This window comes from Ornithodoros turicata, unplaced genomic scaffold, assembly GCF_037126465.1.
Source record: "Ornithodoros turicata isolate Travis unplaced genomic scaffold, ASM3712646v1 Chromosome28, whole genome shotgun sequence".
Classification (NCBI taxonomy): domain Eukaryota; kingdom Metazoa; phylum Arthropoda; class Arachnida; order Ixodida; family Argasidae; genus Ornithodoros; species Ornithodoros turicata.
This window is the reverse complement of record NW_026999351.1, coordinates 1,426,882-1,440,820: the sequence shown is the minus strand read 5'-3', so window position 1 is coordinate 1,440,820 and position 13,939 is coordinate 1,426,882.

Genomic DNA, 13,939 nt, shown 5'->3' with positions numbered 1-13,939 from the left:
TAGCATGACAAATATATCATCTTCATACGCAAAAACAGGAGGGGGGGGGGGGCAACCACCGGGCAACCTAAGAAGGACATAGAGGGAGCTTAAACGTACCAGGAGCGGGTTGAATACAGGAGAAAGGGGACAACCCTGCCGTACATCGCGCGTAATCCCAATAGGACGCGATAGACCACCAGCAACGGAGACCAGGCTTTTTGCACCAAGGTACAACACTTCCACAAAGCCAATCCACGCTTCATGGGAACCGTAAGCTGTAAGCATGGAAAACAGATACGAATGACGCACTCTGTCAAAAGCTTGTGCCTGGTCGAACGAGGCTAACACACCTGTTAGCTGTCTCAGGTTTAACCACTGGATCGCGTCACGAATAGCCATCCTGTGGAGGATTGGTGACCTGCCAGGGACCGAATAGGCTTGACATGGGTGTCAGACCTTCTCCAACAGCGGCGAAACACTTAGGAGAAGTCCATGGACTAGAATTTTGTAGTCGCAAGCCGAAGTGTCATGGGGCGATACGCGTCCGGGTCCTGCTTTCTTGACGCGCGTCCTTGCAGAGAAGGACAGTTATGCCACTCTGAATTGTGGAGCAGAACGCTCCTCGCGACAAGCATTGATTACATATACGAGTTAAAGCACCGCACATTACCCTCCAGAGACGTTTGTAGAACTCTACTGGGAGGCGATCGATGCAGCGACACTCCCCGTTCGGTACAGACGAAACAGCGGCAAAAAGTTCATTTTGCGTGAGCGGCCCTGAGTCTGCGAACTCCATTTGTTTCATTGGGAGTGGGCACTCCGGGCTAACCACCGGCCCGTTGGATGATGACTCTTGATAAAGGGCTACGCAATTTTCACGCATTGCAGCTCGAATGTCATCAGGTTGTGTGAGAAGTGAGCCGTCAGCTGACCGGACAACGGGGATATCCGAGGCCGGGTTTCCTGCCATATAGCGCCGGAGGAGTAAGCGGGAGCGGTATGCTTCCCGACTCCAGCGTTCGAGGTTTCGCTGAGCAGCGAAATTGCGCCAGGAACGCATTCTCATGGCCATTCTCGCGTTAACGTCTCGAGGACGGGAAAGCAGGGTAACAGCCCACATGAGTGCCAGACCAAGAATCAATCTTTATTTACCCGTGCGCAGCCTTTTACACTCTTCCAAACATACGAACACAAGCTGTCAAGGACACAAAGATATGATAGCGATAGCTCGCTCGTAGGCTCGGTGACAGTGCAAGCAGATAACACCACATCTCCCTTTTCTTCAGAGCGAACAAACTAACAAAATGAATAAGTTGTCGCACTGGCGAATTCCGATAAACAACCTGGGGAACTGTCCAAGCGTTCAAAGCACATCGGAAAGTTAACTGCAAAATTAACACAGGCGGCGTAGGCACATCACGTACAGTTCACTTTTCAATTCGTAATCTTACCGGCTGGTACGCTTTACGTCCGTATATTGTTACTGCTTCGGGCGTTCTGTCGCCCTGATTGACAGGAGTGGGACGTTCGGCTCTTGGGGTTTCCAAACCCGGAGTACGACGCTCTCCTACGTTGACGACCGGACTTGTGCAGGGTAGAACAGGAAGGTGAAGCAGAGTCCTCGTAGAGTCCGACGGAGTGGAACCTAGCGGCACCAGGTATCTTCGGTTCCTACTGAAGCACCCACTCACAGTTCGAACCAAGTACTGTCAGGGCCACTTCTAACTTTCTACTCGTTTCTGTGGCCGCGCTCCGATAAGCGCCACGCTAGCGGACAAGGTCGCAAATAAAAAGTGGACTCGTCCATGGGTGGCCGGGTGCCGACAAGGTATCGCATTGCCGCACGAAGGCGTTGGAAGGACCGAGGAAAAAACAATAAAGAAAAACGTAACAAGGGAAAGCAGAGGCGACAACAAAGCGCGATCTTCTTGCTCCTTACAAAACAGGGCACGGCAAGTGACAACCCCCCCCCCCCAGATTAAGATAGTGATACAATTCCCTCTCACATCGTCTGCTTTCCTTTTGTTACGTTTTTCTTTGTTTTTCCACGTTCTTTCCAACACCTTCGTGCGGAATGCGATACCTCGTCGGCACCCGACCACCCCGGACGAGTCCACTTTTTGTTTGTGACCTTGCCCGCTAGCGTGGCGCTTATGGGAGCGAGACCACGGAAACGAGTAGAAAGTTAGAAGTGTCCCTGACAGTACAAGCGAGGTGTCCCGGCATACTGTTCGACCGTTGCACTTTTCTTCAGGTCCTTCACCCACACCTTCTCACCGGGCTCTAGCAGACGAAGTTCCTTGACAGCGTGTCTCCGGTTATAGTGTTGCCGTTGTTTCTGACGAACTCTTTTGTCTTCCTCTCGGAATTTTGCGAAGGCTCGATGTCTTGGTTGAAGGAGATTTCCATACACAGGAACTCTCGTCCGAAGCCTTCTACCAATGGAAATTTCCGCTAGACTCGTTCCAGCAGGTCCCGGGGTATCTCTGTAAGCTAGGAGTGCGAAATATGGATCTTCGGGTTTTTGCAATAGTTTCTTGACCGTCTGTACCATTCGGTCAGCCTCACCATTCGCTTGTGGATAACGTGGGCTTGATGTTTGGTGACGACAATCATATTACGTGGCGAAGTTTGCGAAATCCCTGCTCGCAAATTGTGGTCCGTTATTAGGGATAACAAGTCCTGCTGTGCAGTGGCGGGCGAAAATACTTTTTATCGCTCGGATCACAGACGATGACGTTGTGTTCGAGAGTAGTGCTATCTCCGGGAAGCGCGACAAATAATCAACAAGAACAAGATAAGTTCTGCCGCCGAGATCAAAAAGATCTGGGGCCGGATTCATAAACAGTTCGCACGACAAAAATTGTCGCAAGTCCGTCGTAAGACAACGTTGCGATAAAGGGGCGTCGTAAGATCGTCATAAGTTACGGCGAAATCCTAAGAGAGCCCCCGAGCTGTCGTAAGTCAATCAACAGCAAACATGGCTGCCTACTTTGGCCGGTGTGGATTTCGAACAGTTGGAACCGCGACGAGGTTTGCGACGTGAGAGGGCTTGTTGGAAACGTGTGACCTTGTTTGACGTCTCCGAGAGCCACTTGCTACGCTATCATAGGATGTCAAGTGCTGGGATTCGTATAGCCTGTGCGACGTACGTGTTGGCTCCCTCCTTGAGGTGACCAACTGATCGGTGCCACGCTATTCGCGGGGACGTGCAGGTGATGGTTGCGTTTCGTTTTTATTCAAGTGGAAGCTTCCAGTTGGTGATTGGAGATTTGGCGGCCGTGAAACAAAGCAGTTGTTCCCGCATCATCGTTGGTGTAACAAGTGCAGTGTGGACGCTCAAATGAAGTTCATTCGCACACCGAGTGAACTTCTAAAAAACACCCTGGGTAAATTATGTTTGGTCATGTCCAGGCAGTTGTCATGCAATGTAGCGTAAGCAAGGTCCTTCTCTATGAACATTCCGTATACGTGTGCATATTCTGAAATTGTGCAGGAGGAGTGCCCGGGGGATGGAAAATGTGGTTGTTTTAGAAAACACGTTTATGTCTGAATACGCTCCTAAATAATTTTGTAACTGAAGTCAACTAAATAAATGAAGATTCCACATTCTTATGTACGCAGTCTATTCACTGTTGCCATGGTTTAAGCTGGCAATGTGTTCACCCCATACTTATGCTGCTCTATATGGCAAGCATTCGCATTGCAGGACAAGCAGGCCTGCTAAATGTTTCCCAGTTTTCTTGTGAGTCTCCAAAACTTCCTCTGCCCCAGTGCGGCTGTCATCTTGACGCCTTCATGAAATGCCACGCACACACTAATCTGAGAAGACAGGCATATAATTATTGACTCAATTGACTGTACACTGTGAATGCACGTGACGAAGCATGAGGAGGTACAGTATGCTTGTGGTTCTGTGCGTGGTTCTACTCTGAATGCCCCTGCTCAAACATGAGTCCTTGCTTGACCATGAGGCGGATGTCTGAGGCTGCTCAGCAGGCTCTACATAGATATCATTCGCAGTCGCTTTTTCTGAAGGTAAGTACACATGGGAGAAAACGTAGCCCCTGAGAGAGGCGTCGTTGGACATGGTCGATGGGATGTGCCTGGATTGGTGAGTTCTTGTGCTGAGTCAGAGCTGAGCACAGCACTCTCAGCGAATTAATTAACACAAGTTTGTGGTGAGGGTGTTTGGTGCACTCATCCCCCCCTCACACACATACCAATATCGAAACTGCCAGTAATATCATGGACAGCAGTTCGGTCAATGGCCCCAACCACTCTTTCCTCCAGTATCGTCACCGGTACTAGCCGCGCTGCGGTCTACACTTGCTCCTGACGTTTGAAATTAATATACTTGTGAATGTTATGAAATTTCATAGCCGTCCTTTCCTTTCCTCTCTGTAATATCCACCCTAACAACTATTGTAATTCCCAATTAACCCTCCCATTGTGCTGTTCCTGTGAACGTCCACATCGTATACCTCTCTTTTGCTCGAACTTTTAAAGTATGTCCACTTCTACTTCTGCAAAGTTCCGTGTAATTCCCGAAACCGCGAAGAGGGCTGCAGTGATGTGCTTAGGGACCTTTTGCTTGTCTTTAGCTCCTGCTGCTCCATCTCCACTGGCGTCGATAGCGTTTTTGTTTGTTTTGTACCCTTCCACGAGGGTCTCTATCTCACTCTCCGTAAAATTCGGCTGGTGGACACGCTTTGAGGCCCGATGCGTGACTTCTATATCAACTTCAGAACACACTTCTGAAAATACCGAGCGATTTTGTTGACAAACACCGTGGCATGTGGCATAGGATACAACGGGCCCCATTGGTTGAGCTGACGTCGTTGCTATAACAATAACATAACCTCGGGCCCAATCGCTCATTAATCCCACGGCCACATTTCAGGAAGCACGTCAGCTGCTCTTTCTTGCTCGTTCTGCCCATCGTGAAACTCCCTCTCCTTTACGATCCTTTCGTGAATACTGAACCCCGCGATTTGCGACGATGTCTTACGACGGTTGTAGACTACGACATCGTAGCGAATCTTACGAACTTGTTTGTGAATCCGACCCCTGCTCCCACTTTCTCCTAAGGGTAACTGGGAGTTTCCGAAGATATCAGCGGCTCGGCGGATTGTGAACGAAATTGTGAACACGTGTCGCAGTTGCTTATCAACGTTAACAGCTGCTTGCTCAGCCCTGGCCACCACACGGATTCTTGCGCTTTGGCTCGTGTTCTAGCGATGCCTTGGTGCCCATCGTGAAGAAAACGTAAAATGTCAGCCTTCAGCGCTTCTGGTATGATCGAACGGGTCCCTTTGAGAAGTGGTCCGTCGCAGCAGGTGACCGAACCACGTTCCTGCCAGTAACGTGATAGCTTGAGAGGAACAGCTTTGTTGGTCACTGAGTGTCGAATAAAGTTTGAGCAGCTTACATATGTCGTCCGAGTGTTGCGCTGCCTTTATCCTGTCCACTTGAATATCGGAACGCAGACCGCTGATGGACGCAATGACGAATTCTTCTATTTGTGGCACCGAGAGGCTCTGCCGCTGCTTGTCAAGAGCGGTGATTGGCGACCTGGACAATGGGTCTGGTGTGATGAACTCTTTCCCGTGCACGTACACAATGTCAAAGTTGAAGCGCATCAGTCTCATTCGAAAACGTTGTATGCTCGGTGGCAGTGCGTCGATCGCAGATTTTCCAAGAAGAGTGACCAAGGGTTGATGATCTGTTTCAAACGTTGCAGTCAGTCCACAAAGGTACTCATGAAACTTTTCAGCTGCCCATGTCAGAGCCAATGCTTCTTTTTCTATCTGCGCGTAGCGCATTTCCGTCGGCGTCAGCGACCTTGGTGCAGACGCTACTGGTCCTTTTCCTCCGCTTGGCTGAACTTGTGCCAGAACTGCCCCGATGTCGTAAGACATCGGGGTTCCACTATTCTATCCGCTGATAGAATAGTGGGAAAGCTAGGGTGATACCGCGCGGTGCAGCAAGCTGATGAAATTAAGCTTTTAACCTCGTTGAACGCAGTTTCTTGGTCCGGACCTCAGGTCCAAACAGCGTTTTTCCGTAGCCCTTACAAAAATGGCTGTTCACTTTTTGTTTCCATTCTACAGAACTCAGTCAACAGAGAACATTCAGTAGACTTTCCATTGACCTCATGTTTACATCAGATATTGATTTTATGTTGACTTATGGAACTTTAAGTCTTGTAGACAATTTTTCCCAGGAAGGTAACAAGTTTTTCTGTAGACTTTGCATACCCTTTCCACAAATTTCCTGTGACCTTCACATGTAATATATGTTTTCAATTTCTCTGTTGACTACTTGTTGACTCAGCTGCCGCTGCACATAGCATTTGCCATGCACACGTGCATTGCTCAATAAAACCAACTGCAATTGTGTTGTGTATCATGCATGCAGCTAAAAGGAAAACAGTGGACTCCAAACGAGCAAAATGACTATATTGATGGCGTTATCACAGCATTATCACACATATGTTGGATGTTGGTGCACTTGACTTGAGATGAAGTGGGAGAAAAATTCCGTTCTCAGTTCTGTGGCCTCGACAGTTTACTAAGCATCGCTGCTAGGCTGTTCTTCATCGGCCCCAGAGGCTGGCGGAACTTCTGGCATGTGTAACCTGCAAAGAATAAGGCATTAGTGAATGTTAAATGACAACAATAGCACTGCAATGTGTCACTTAACCATGTTGAAGTGTGGAAGTAAACATGAAGAAGAAGAAGAAACAAAAAGAAGTTGCAAGAAGTACGTATTCCATTCGAAGACAGCCCTAATGCTTGCACCGAAAATTGGTGCAGGGAGCCTCTAGCTGTCACCGAAGCCATGTAAGTATTTGGAAGCTGTCTCTCTACTTACGTGTGTTGTGCTAGCAAAACGAAGCACAAATGTAACAGGTACAATTAATGTGCGACGCCAGTGTTATAACATACGCAACAAAAATGAAAACAGTACAGTGTATCTCGTAATTTATGTATCTGCTGTTAAGTGGTACAACTATTTTATGGGGTTCATAAAAACAGTACAGTGTATCTTGTAATTTATGTATCTGCTGTTAAGTGGTACAACAGGGTAGGAGAACCGGGTGAGACAGGTCATTGTGCAGCGTGTTGGGCATACCGGTCACAGCGTTTCTTTTTTACTCTAGAAGTTTACTAACCGGCTCAATTCCATTTAGACAAGGCTACCCCTGGTACCCTACCCAATGGCCTAGAATCTCAATGACATCAATGAAGTATTCAGTTGCTGAAAAAATGGCCCAGTTATTACATTTAGCACTGAAGGTGCTCCAAGCTACGACTGTTTATGTCTCGCACGCAGCATGGCTCGTTGAGGCACCAACGCTTCTCTCATGTTGTGATATATTATTTTTGATACGTGGAAATGGCTGTTCGACAAATGGTGGGTTGAATCCCCCGAAGCCATTTGTCAGTGTTTGCCGGGTGTGACGGTGTTTCTCAGTATCTTGTGTAAGTCAGGATCGGTCAGGAATGGTCAGCTGTGCTCAGACTATTTTGTCTCACTTGTTTCCCCTAGCCGTTATTTCAGATCTGGATGACCACATGTGGAAAATGGGAAAAAGACGGCCATTGGTCTGCTTGTCTGTCATCATTTTTTAAAGTGAACAAGAGAGAACTGATGTTCTGAGGTTGGAACAACATTGAAGGGACAATCACATACAAGGCCTCAAGTTGCCTAAGAAATTAACGATGAAAGATGAAAGTGACTGAAAAAGCTAGCCAGCTGTAAGATTCGAACCCACATCTTCTGGTTTACCGGTCCAGGGCTCTACCAATTGAGCTAAGCTAACACGCCTTCGCAGCGACTTCCTGAAGGGACAAACTAGTCACTCTCTCTCACTCATCCTCCTTTCACTCTTACATTTTTGTTCAACATTTGCCGCTTGCGTCGATCCCTGTCGTATGAGTGTGCAAAAATGTAAGAGTGAAAGGAGGATGAGTGAGAGAGAGTGACTGGTTTGTCTCTTCAGATGACGCACCCTGGAAGTCGCTGAGAAGGCGTGTTAGCTTAGCTCAATTGGTAGAGCCCTGGACCGGTAATTCAGAAGGTGTGGGTTCGAATCCTACAGCTGGCTAACCTTTTCAGTGACTTTAATCTTTCATCATTTTTAAAGTGAGTTTGGGTGCTTTATTTAACTAGGGGTGGCTTATTCTGTTCACCTTATGTTGTAAGCGGATATTGTGTGACCATGTGATACCCCCGTTTGTAACCCTTTTAAGCAAGGTTGCTGGGCTTTGTCTATACTATTCTGAGTTTGGAATAGAATCCTATCTTGGATAAACATCCAAACTGTTGTCTTTACTAAACATCGGGACTCTTCGCTTGACCAAGTCCCATTTTAACCTAACCACAGGTACTCGGAACCCGACCAGTCTGGACACTGACCACCTCGGATCGTCGCATTATGGGCTACTTCGTTATCCCATCTTTTTTTTATCGTTTCTTAACTTGTGTCAGAGGAGGTCTACTACCCTAGGTTACGTACTGGGCATAGGGCGAGGTAATGACAGAATCGGCTCACCATTGTAGGCCTCACAGAAGTGAGTCTACGTACCAAGAACAGCATCCAGCTTTTCACGGTCCAATGGCGGCTTCGCATCACTGCCCTTGTTGGCAGTCGATTGCACTCCGTAGAGCGACTTCCCAATAAGGTTGACCCGTCCAAAGACATTGCTCAATAGCACCCGTGCATATGTGTTGGCAGGGTTTGCACATTGAGACTCGATTCTTGCAAGAGTGGTTGCCTCCACAAGCACTCCATATCCGATGTCAACCTGAAAGTGGATGCGCCTCAATGAGTTATTGATCTCCTCACGTGTTCCTATGATAAGTACAGGAGCGGACAGTAATCATTATCTCGATATCTGCACCAAGAGCCATGGTATCACACATATGCGCAGTGGCATAGCCACGGGAGGGCCGGGGGGGGGGCTCGTGCCCCCCCCCAACCTGCCACGGACCGACCTATGCAAATGTGCAAATCCGAGAAGAACGTAATATAGGGGGGGGGGGGTAATGGGACGATCGCAAAAGTCCTCTCACATCATGTCGTCTAGCTTAGCAGCACTCTTGAATGGTTTTCAATGTATGAGCTTTTCAAAATATTTCCAATCTCGTGACACCACCTCAATGGTCATGGCAGGCTTACATGTAATCGTATTGCGAACGTCCAAATCAACTTTTTTTTTGTTCATCCGCACTTTGCAGTGTGCACAGGCTTCTGTGTGTGTCGCATACAGGATCAGCGGGGGGGGGGGGGGGAGTTTTGGTACATAGTCCCCCTACCTTGGAGGTCTGGCTACGCCACTGTATATGCGTCCCTTATGACTACAGTGTTCTGTATATGGCATTGAAACAACAACAATGAGGATAAGAAATTTTTCACCTGGCTTTCTTCTGCTGTCGGACTGGGCAAGAGCTGCTCAATCTGGCTCACAATCTTCTTCATGCGTCTTAGCATCCGTCCCAATTCTAGAAAATCAGTAGTCAGGAACAGGTTGGATGCCCCCCCCCCCCCCCATACAATACCGTATTTTTCCTCTGAGTCCTCCAATTTTCTTCTCAGCTAGTCACGTTCCTCTGCATTTGCCTTTTGCCCCTCCTCTGCGCCCTTCAGCTGTCTTTTCAGTTCTTCACAGTCCTGGCAGCTATCCCTCTCAGCTTCATGCTAGAACGAGTCAAGCAATCACTGACACAATAACTCTAGCTGAAGGGGGAAGCTTTCCCAAGATAAACCTGGGAGCACTGGAATTTAGCAAACAAGGCAGGGTGAAACGAGCCTTCCCCGCATGTCAAAACCATGAAATTGATCACAAAACAGTACGGGCTTCCTCTTAATTTCTGTTTCGAATCGCGCTCACCCATTACCAACACCGTAAAAATACGAACGCAAATTTGTAACAGTAACGACAACCCCAACAGTAACTAAGCTGCGGCACGAACACCCTAACTAGATTGATATGTATCAATCTAGTGACGTCTCAGAAGAGTAGGCTCGCTACCTGTCAACAGAAGGCCCCGCAGTTTTGTTTAGTTCGAACTGAGTGAAACTAACAGTCATGGAACTGATTTCTCTTGCCACTTGCAGTGCCTTCGCATACCGATCCCGTTTTCTTTCCATTTCGATTTGTGAACCTGCATGGAATAAGTGCGACCTTTCTAAAGTAAAACATAGACTACACAAGCATTGCGCCGCGATCATTGATAATCAGTGTCTGTTAGTGAGACACAGAGGCGTCGCACATGAATTTGGTCATAAACAGGACAGAAAAAACGCTGTCGGCAGAGAGCTTTCAAGATAGAAGTAAGCACTTGCCTGCAGTTAATATGTAACGAGACGACGGGTGCCTCTTTGCACGCCACTTGATTTCAACCAACTGCCCTTTCAGTTCAGAAACGCTTTTGAGATTCTCTTGAGGTTTCGTTGCAACTCAGCGTCGCAAAGTGCGCTGATAGGGTACACGTCAAACAGTGTGGTGTCCGGCCACATCACAATCACGTGCATCATCTTGAAAGCTCACTCTATAGACAAAAACGAACAGAACCGAGAGAACAAAATAGCCGAAAATAGCAACCACGCCAACTGACAGCTTCACGGCGGGAAAATCGGGGCGCGTACGAAGCGACGCATAGCGATCTGCTGTTGCAACGACAATTCAGAAGAAATATTTTGTTGTTATCCATTATCAGCCAAATTTGATGAAAGATTCAAGCGTTTAAAACTAAGAGGAAACGATGGTTATGAATAGAGTCTGTGTGTGATTCCGAATATTTTTTTGTAGTTTCGGTTTCCTGTTTCTGCAAGCTTGTGCCATTAGCGATTTCCACTGTTGTCCCTTTCTCTTGTGTGAGTGAACATTGTACACAGATACTATGTAGTTCAAGCAGCTCGAATCTCGAAACGACGACATCAACTTAGCAGCAGCGGGATCTCGGGTGATGTGAGCAGCTTGTGCACTGGGGCTGTGTGTGCTTCCCGTTAAGATATTACAAGTGCGCCGGCATGGCGTCGCAGCCGAAGAGATGCAAGTATCTGTACGACACGAGCGTAAGTCTCCCGCGAAGAACCAACTATAGACTACAGTTGCGAGAAGAAAGTCAGAGTTTTCGTCAGCAGGAGGCTGCAGCTGCTACGGAGCCGAGAAGTGACGATGATGGGCGTTTCTGTAATGATGGTGTTAGCAGCAATTGCGGCGGTGACACTGCGGAAACAAGTGTCTTTGACAGTTGCGAAGAAAGAGAAGGTCGAGGTTTTGCCCAGACCTCGAACACTTCAAGTGAAACAGATTCCGATGTCGACAGCTCCGACTTCACTGACAGTGACGACGAAACACAACAGCCTGATAGGGAAACACCAAGCAATGTAAGTGCCAGTGTAAGAACAAGCTGAATTTCGAACACGCATGTACGTCAACTTCTCCCGAGGCAGTCAGCGATTTAATGTTACTTGGGGCGAAGGGCGTTACGGAAAGTGCAGTACACGAGCACAACCTGGGCCTTCCATTCAATATATATCCCCCCCCCCCCTGGACAAACGCTGCTCAATTTCTTCATTGTTGTTCTTGCAGGATGAATTGCTGTATGATGGCGCACGGATTTCCCGCAGTGAAAGTCTACTCCTCATCATGGCACATTCGCTTCGGTACCAGTTATTGAAAGAGGCAACAGAAAGCCTCCTGAAGGTATTAGAAGCGCATCCGCCAATCGGTACCACCTTGCCGTTGACAAAGTATCTGTTCTTCAAATAATTTGATGATGCAAAAAGTTCAATATCTGCAAACTTTTGGTGTGCTGCATGTCGAGCATACGTGGGGAAGGAAGAGGACTGCAGTGGCCGAGACCGTGTACTTAATTGTTCTATATACAACGAGCCATGTGACTCTCGGGAGAAGCTCCGGAGTGGACAGTACTTCATAACCATTGAGCTGCAGGCTCAACTGGCGTACCAGATGAATACAAATGAGTTTGTGTTGCTGTCACGTAACTCCTCACAACACGACGTTGGAGACATCACCAACAGCACTTCATATGGTACCCATGCTACCCATATCAGAAAATGATATTTCCATAACGTGGGGCACAGATGGTGGCCCAGTTTTCGAATCATCACAATACTCCATATGGCCGTTACTTGTGCAAGTGAACGAGCTCCGGTATAGACTGTGGCCTCAGAATGTGCTACTGGCGGGCCTCTGGTTTCGAAGTGGCAAACCGCATCTGCAGTGCTTTCTAAGACCTTTTGTTGACACAATGAACAACCTTTCATCAGCTGGGTTCACTTGGATCAGCAAATCTGGTGGTCAACACACAACAAGAGTCTTCCCTGGTCCCTGCACAGTCGATAGTGTGGCACGGTGCCAGATTTTAAACATGTCCCAGTTCAATGGAAAGTATGGCTGCTTGCGGTGCGAGCACAAAGGTGAAGTGGTAGAGGTTCAGAGCGGCTATGCGAGGGTTTGCCCCATTACAAATAATCTGCCTCGACCAAGGACGCAGGAAAGTGTCATGCACAACGCTGAAATTGCTGAGGCAAAAGGGCAGCCTTTTCATGGCATCAAGGGGCACAACATCCTGTTCCTGCTAACCTTCTTCGACGTTGTGACAGGGTGTGTTGTAGATAACATGCACGCCGTCTGTGCTGGTTTTGTTCGAAGCATGGCATCCATATGGTTCAGCAACAAAGCAAGACATCCGTACCACTTGGGGGGGAAGACTAGATGAAATTGACGGCAGACTTAGGAGCTTGAAGTCAGCATGGGAACTATCGCGTCTACCTCAGTCAGTCAAGAAGTGGAAATATTGGAAAGCGTCGGGGTGGCGCAGTTTTCTGCTTTACTATTCACCACTGGTACCGAAGGGAAAGTATTACAGGAACTGGCTCCGTTTTGTGTGTATCATGCATCATCTACTTAGAAAGGATGTACCTCTTGGACAGCTGACCGACCTGCAAAAACACATGGGATCCTTCCTGACGGAATATCAAAAGTTGTATGGTAAAAAGCACATGAAATACAACACACACCTAATGATCCATTTAGTGCAGTGTGTGAAGGACTGGGGAGCTTTCTGGAACTACTCCGCATTCACGTTCGAGAACATGAACGGCCGGCTGCTTAATCTGGTACATGGAACACGCTACGCCGCGGAACAAATTGCTCAAAGATATTTGCTTATGGAAAACGTATCAAGAAAATTGTCGAACCTCCCAGTGCACCGTGACTCAAGTTGTGCCAAGCCTCTGCTTCATGAGTTACTGAAGGCACACAAGCCCCACAAGAAAATTCCTGCTACTAGTAATATTGTACTCTATGGAAAGCTATTTTATAGAAAGTTCACGCGTGGCCCGTTCACCTTTTGTGTTCCTCGATTGGATAAATAACGGCGATCGAATTCTTATGTCAGAGCTGGAGAGAGGTTTGGACAGATTTTGGAAATATACGTTTGTGAGGAAAGAAGTGCGGCTCCGGTAGAAGCAAGAACGGCTCCAGTAATGTTAAAATTGCAAGTTTTCCGGACAAAGCAAACTTTGCTTCATGTTCTGCACAATGACTTCTGCATAGGCAGCTTTGCATGTGTCGAACAATCTGAAGAAGTTCTCGTGATTGATGCGTGACAAGCCGAAAAATGCATTGCCTTGGCCATTGATGGGTCAATATACTTGTGTGCGTTGCATGATAATCTTGTTGTTGAGGCTACCTGACCATGCACCTTTCACAAGGTTCATTATGCTGCTCTATCCACCATTTATGCGATGTCTTGCATGACTAATTTTTTAGTGCATTATTGCTAAAGCCAAGCAACGTAAACACATATATAACTCTGCCAACATTAAATTTTGCTTCTTACTGCATTATTCTGCTTCTTACTGTCTCATTCTCAGATACTGTAAACTTATTGGAGTATCAAGGTGACAACATAT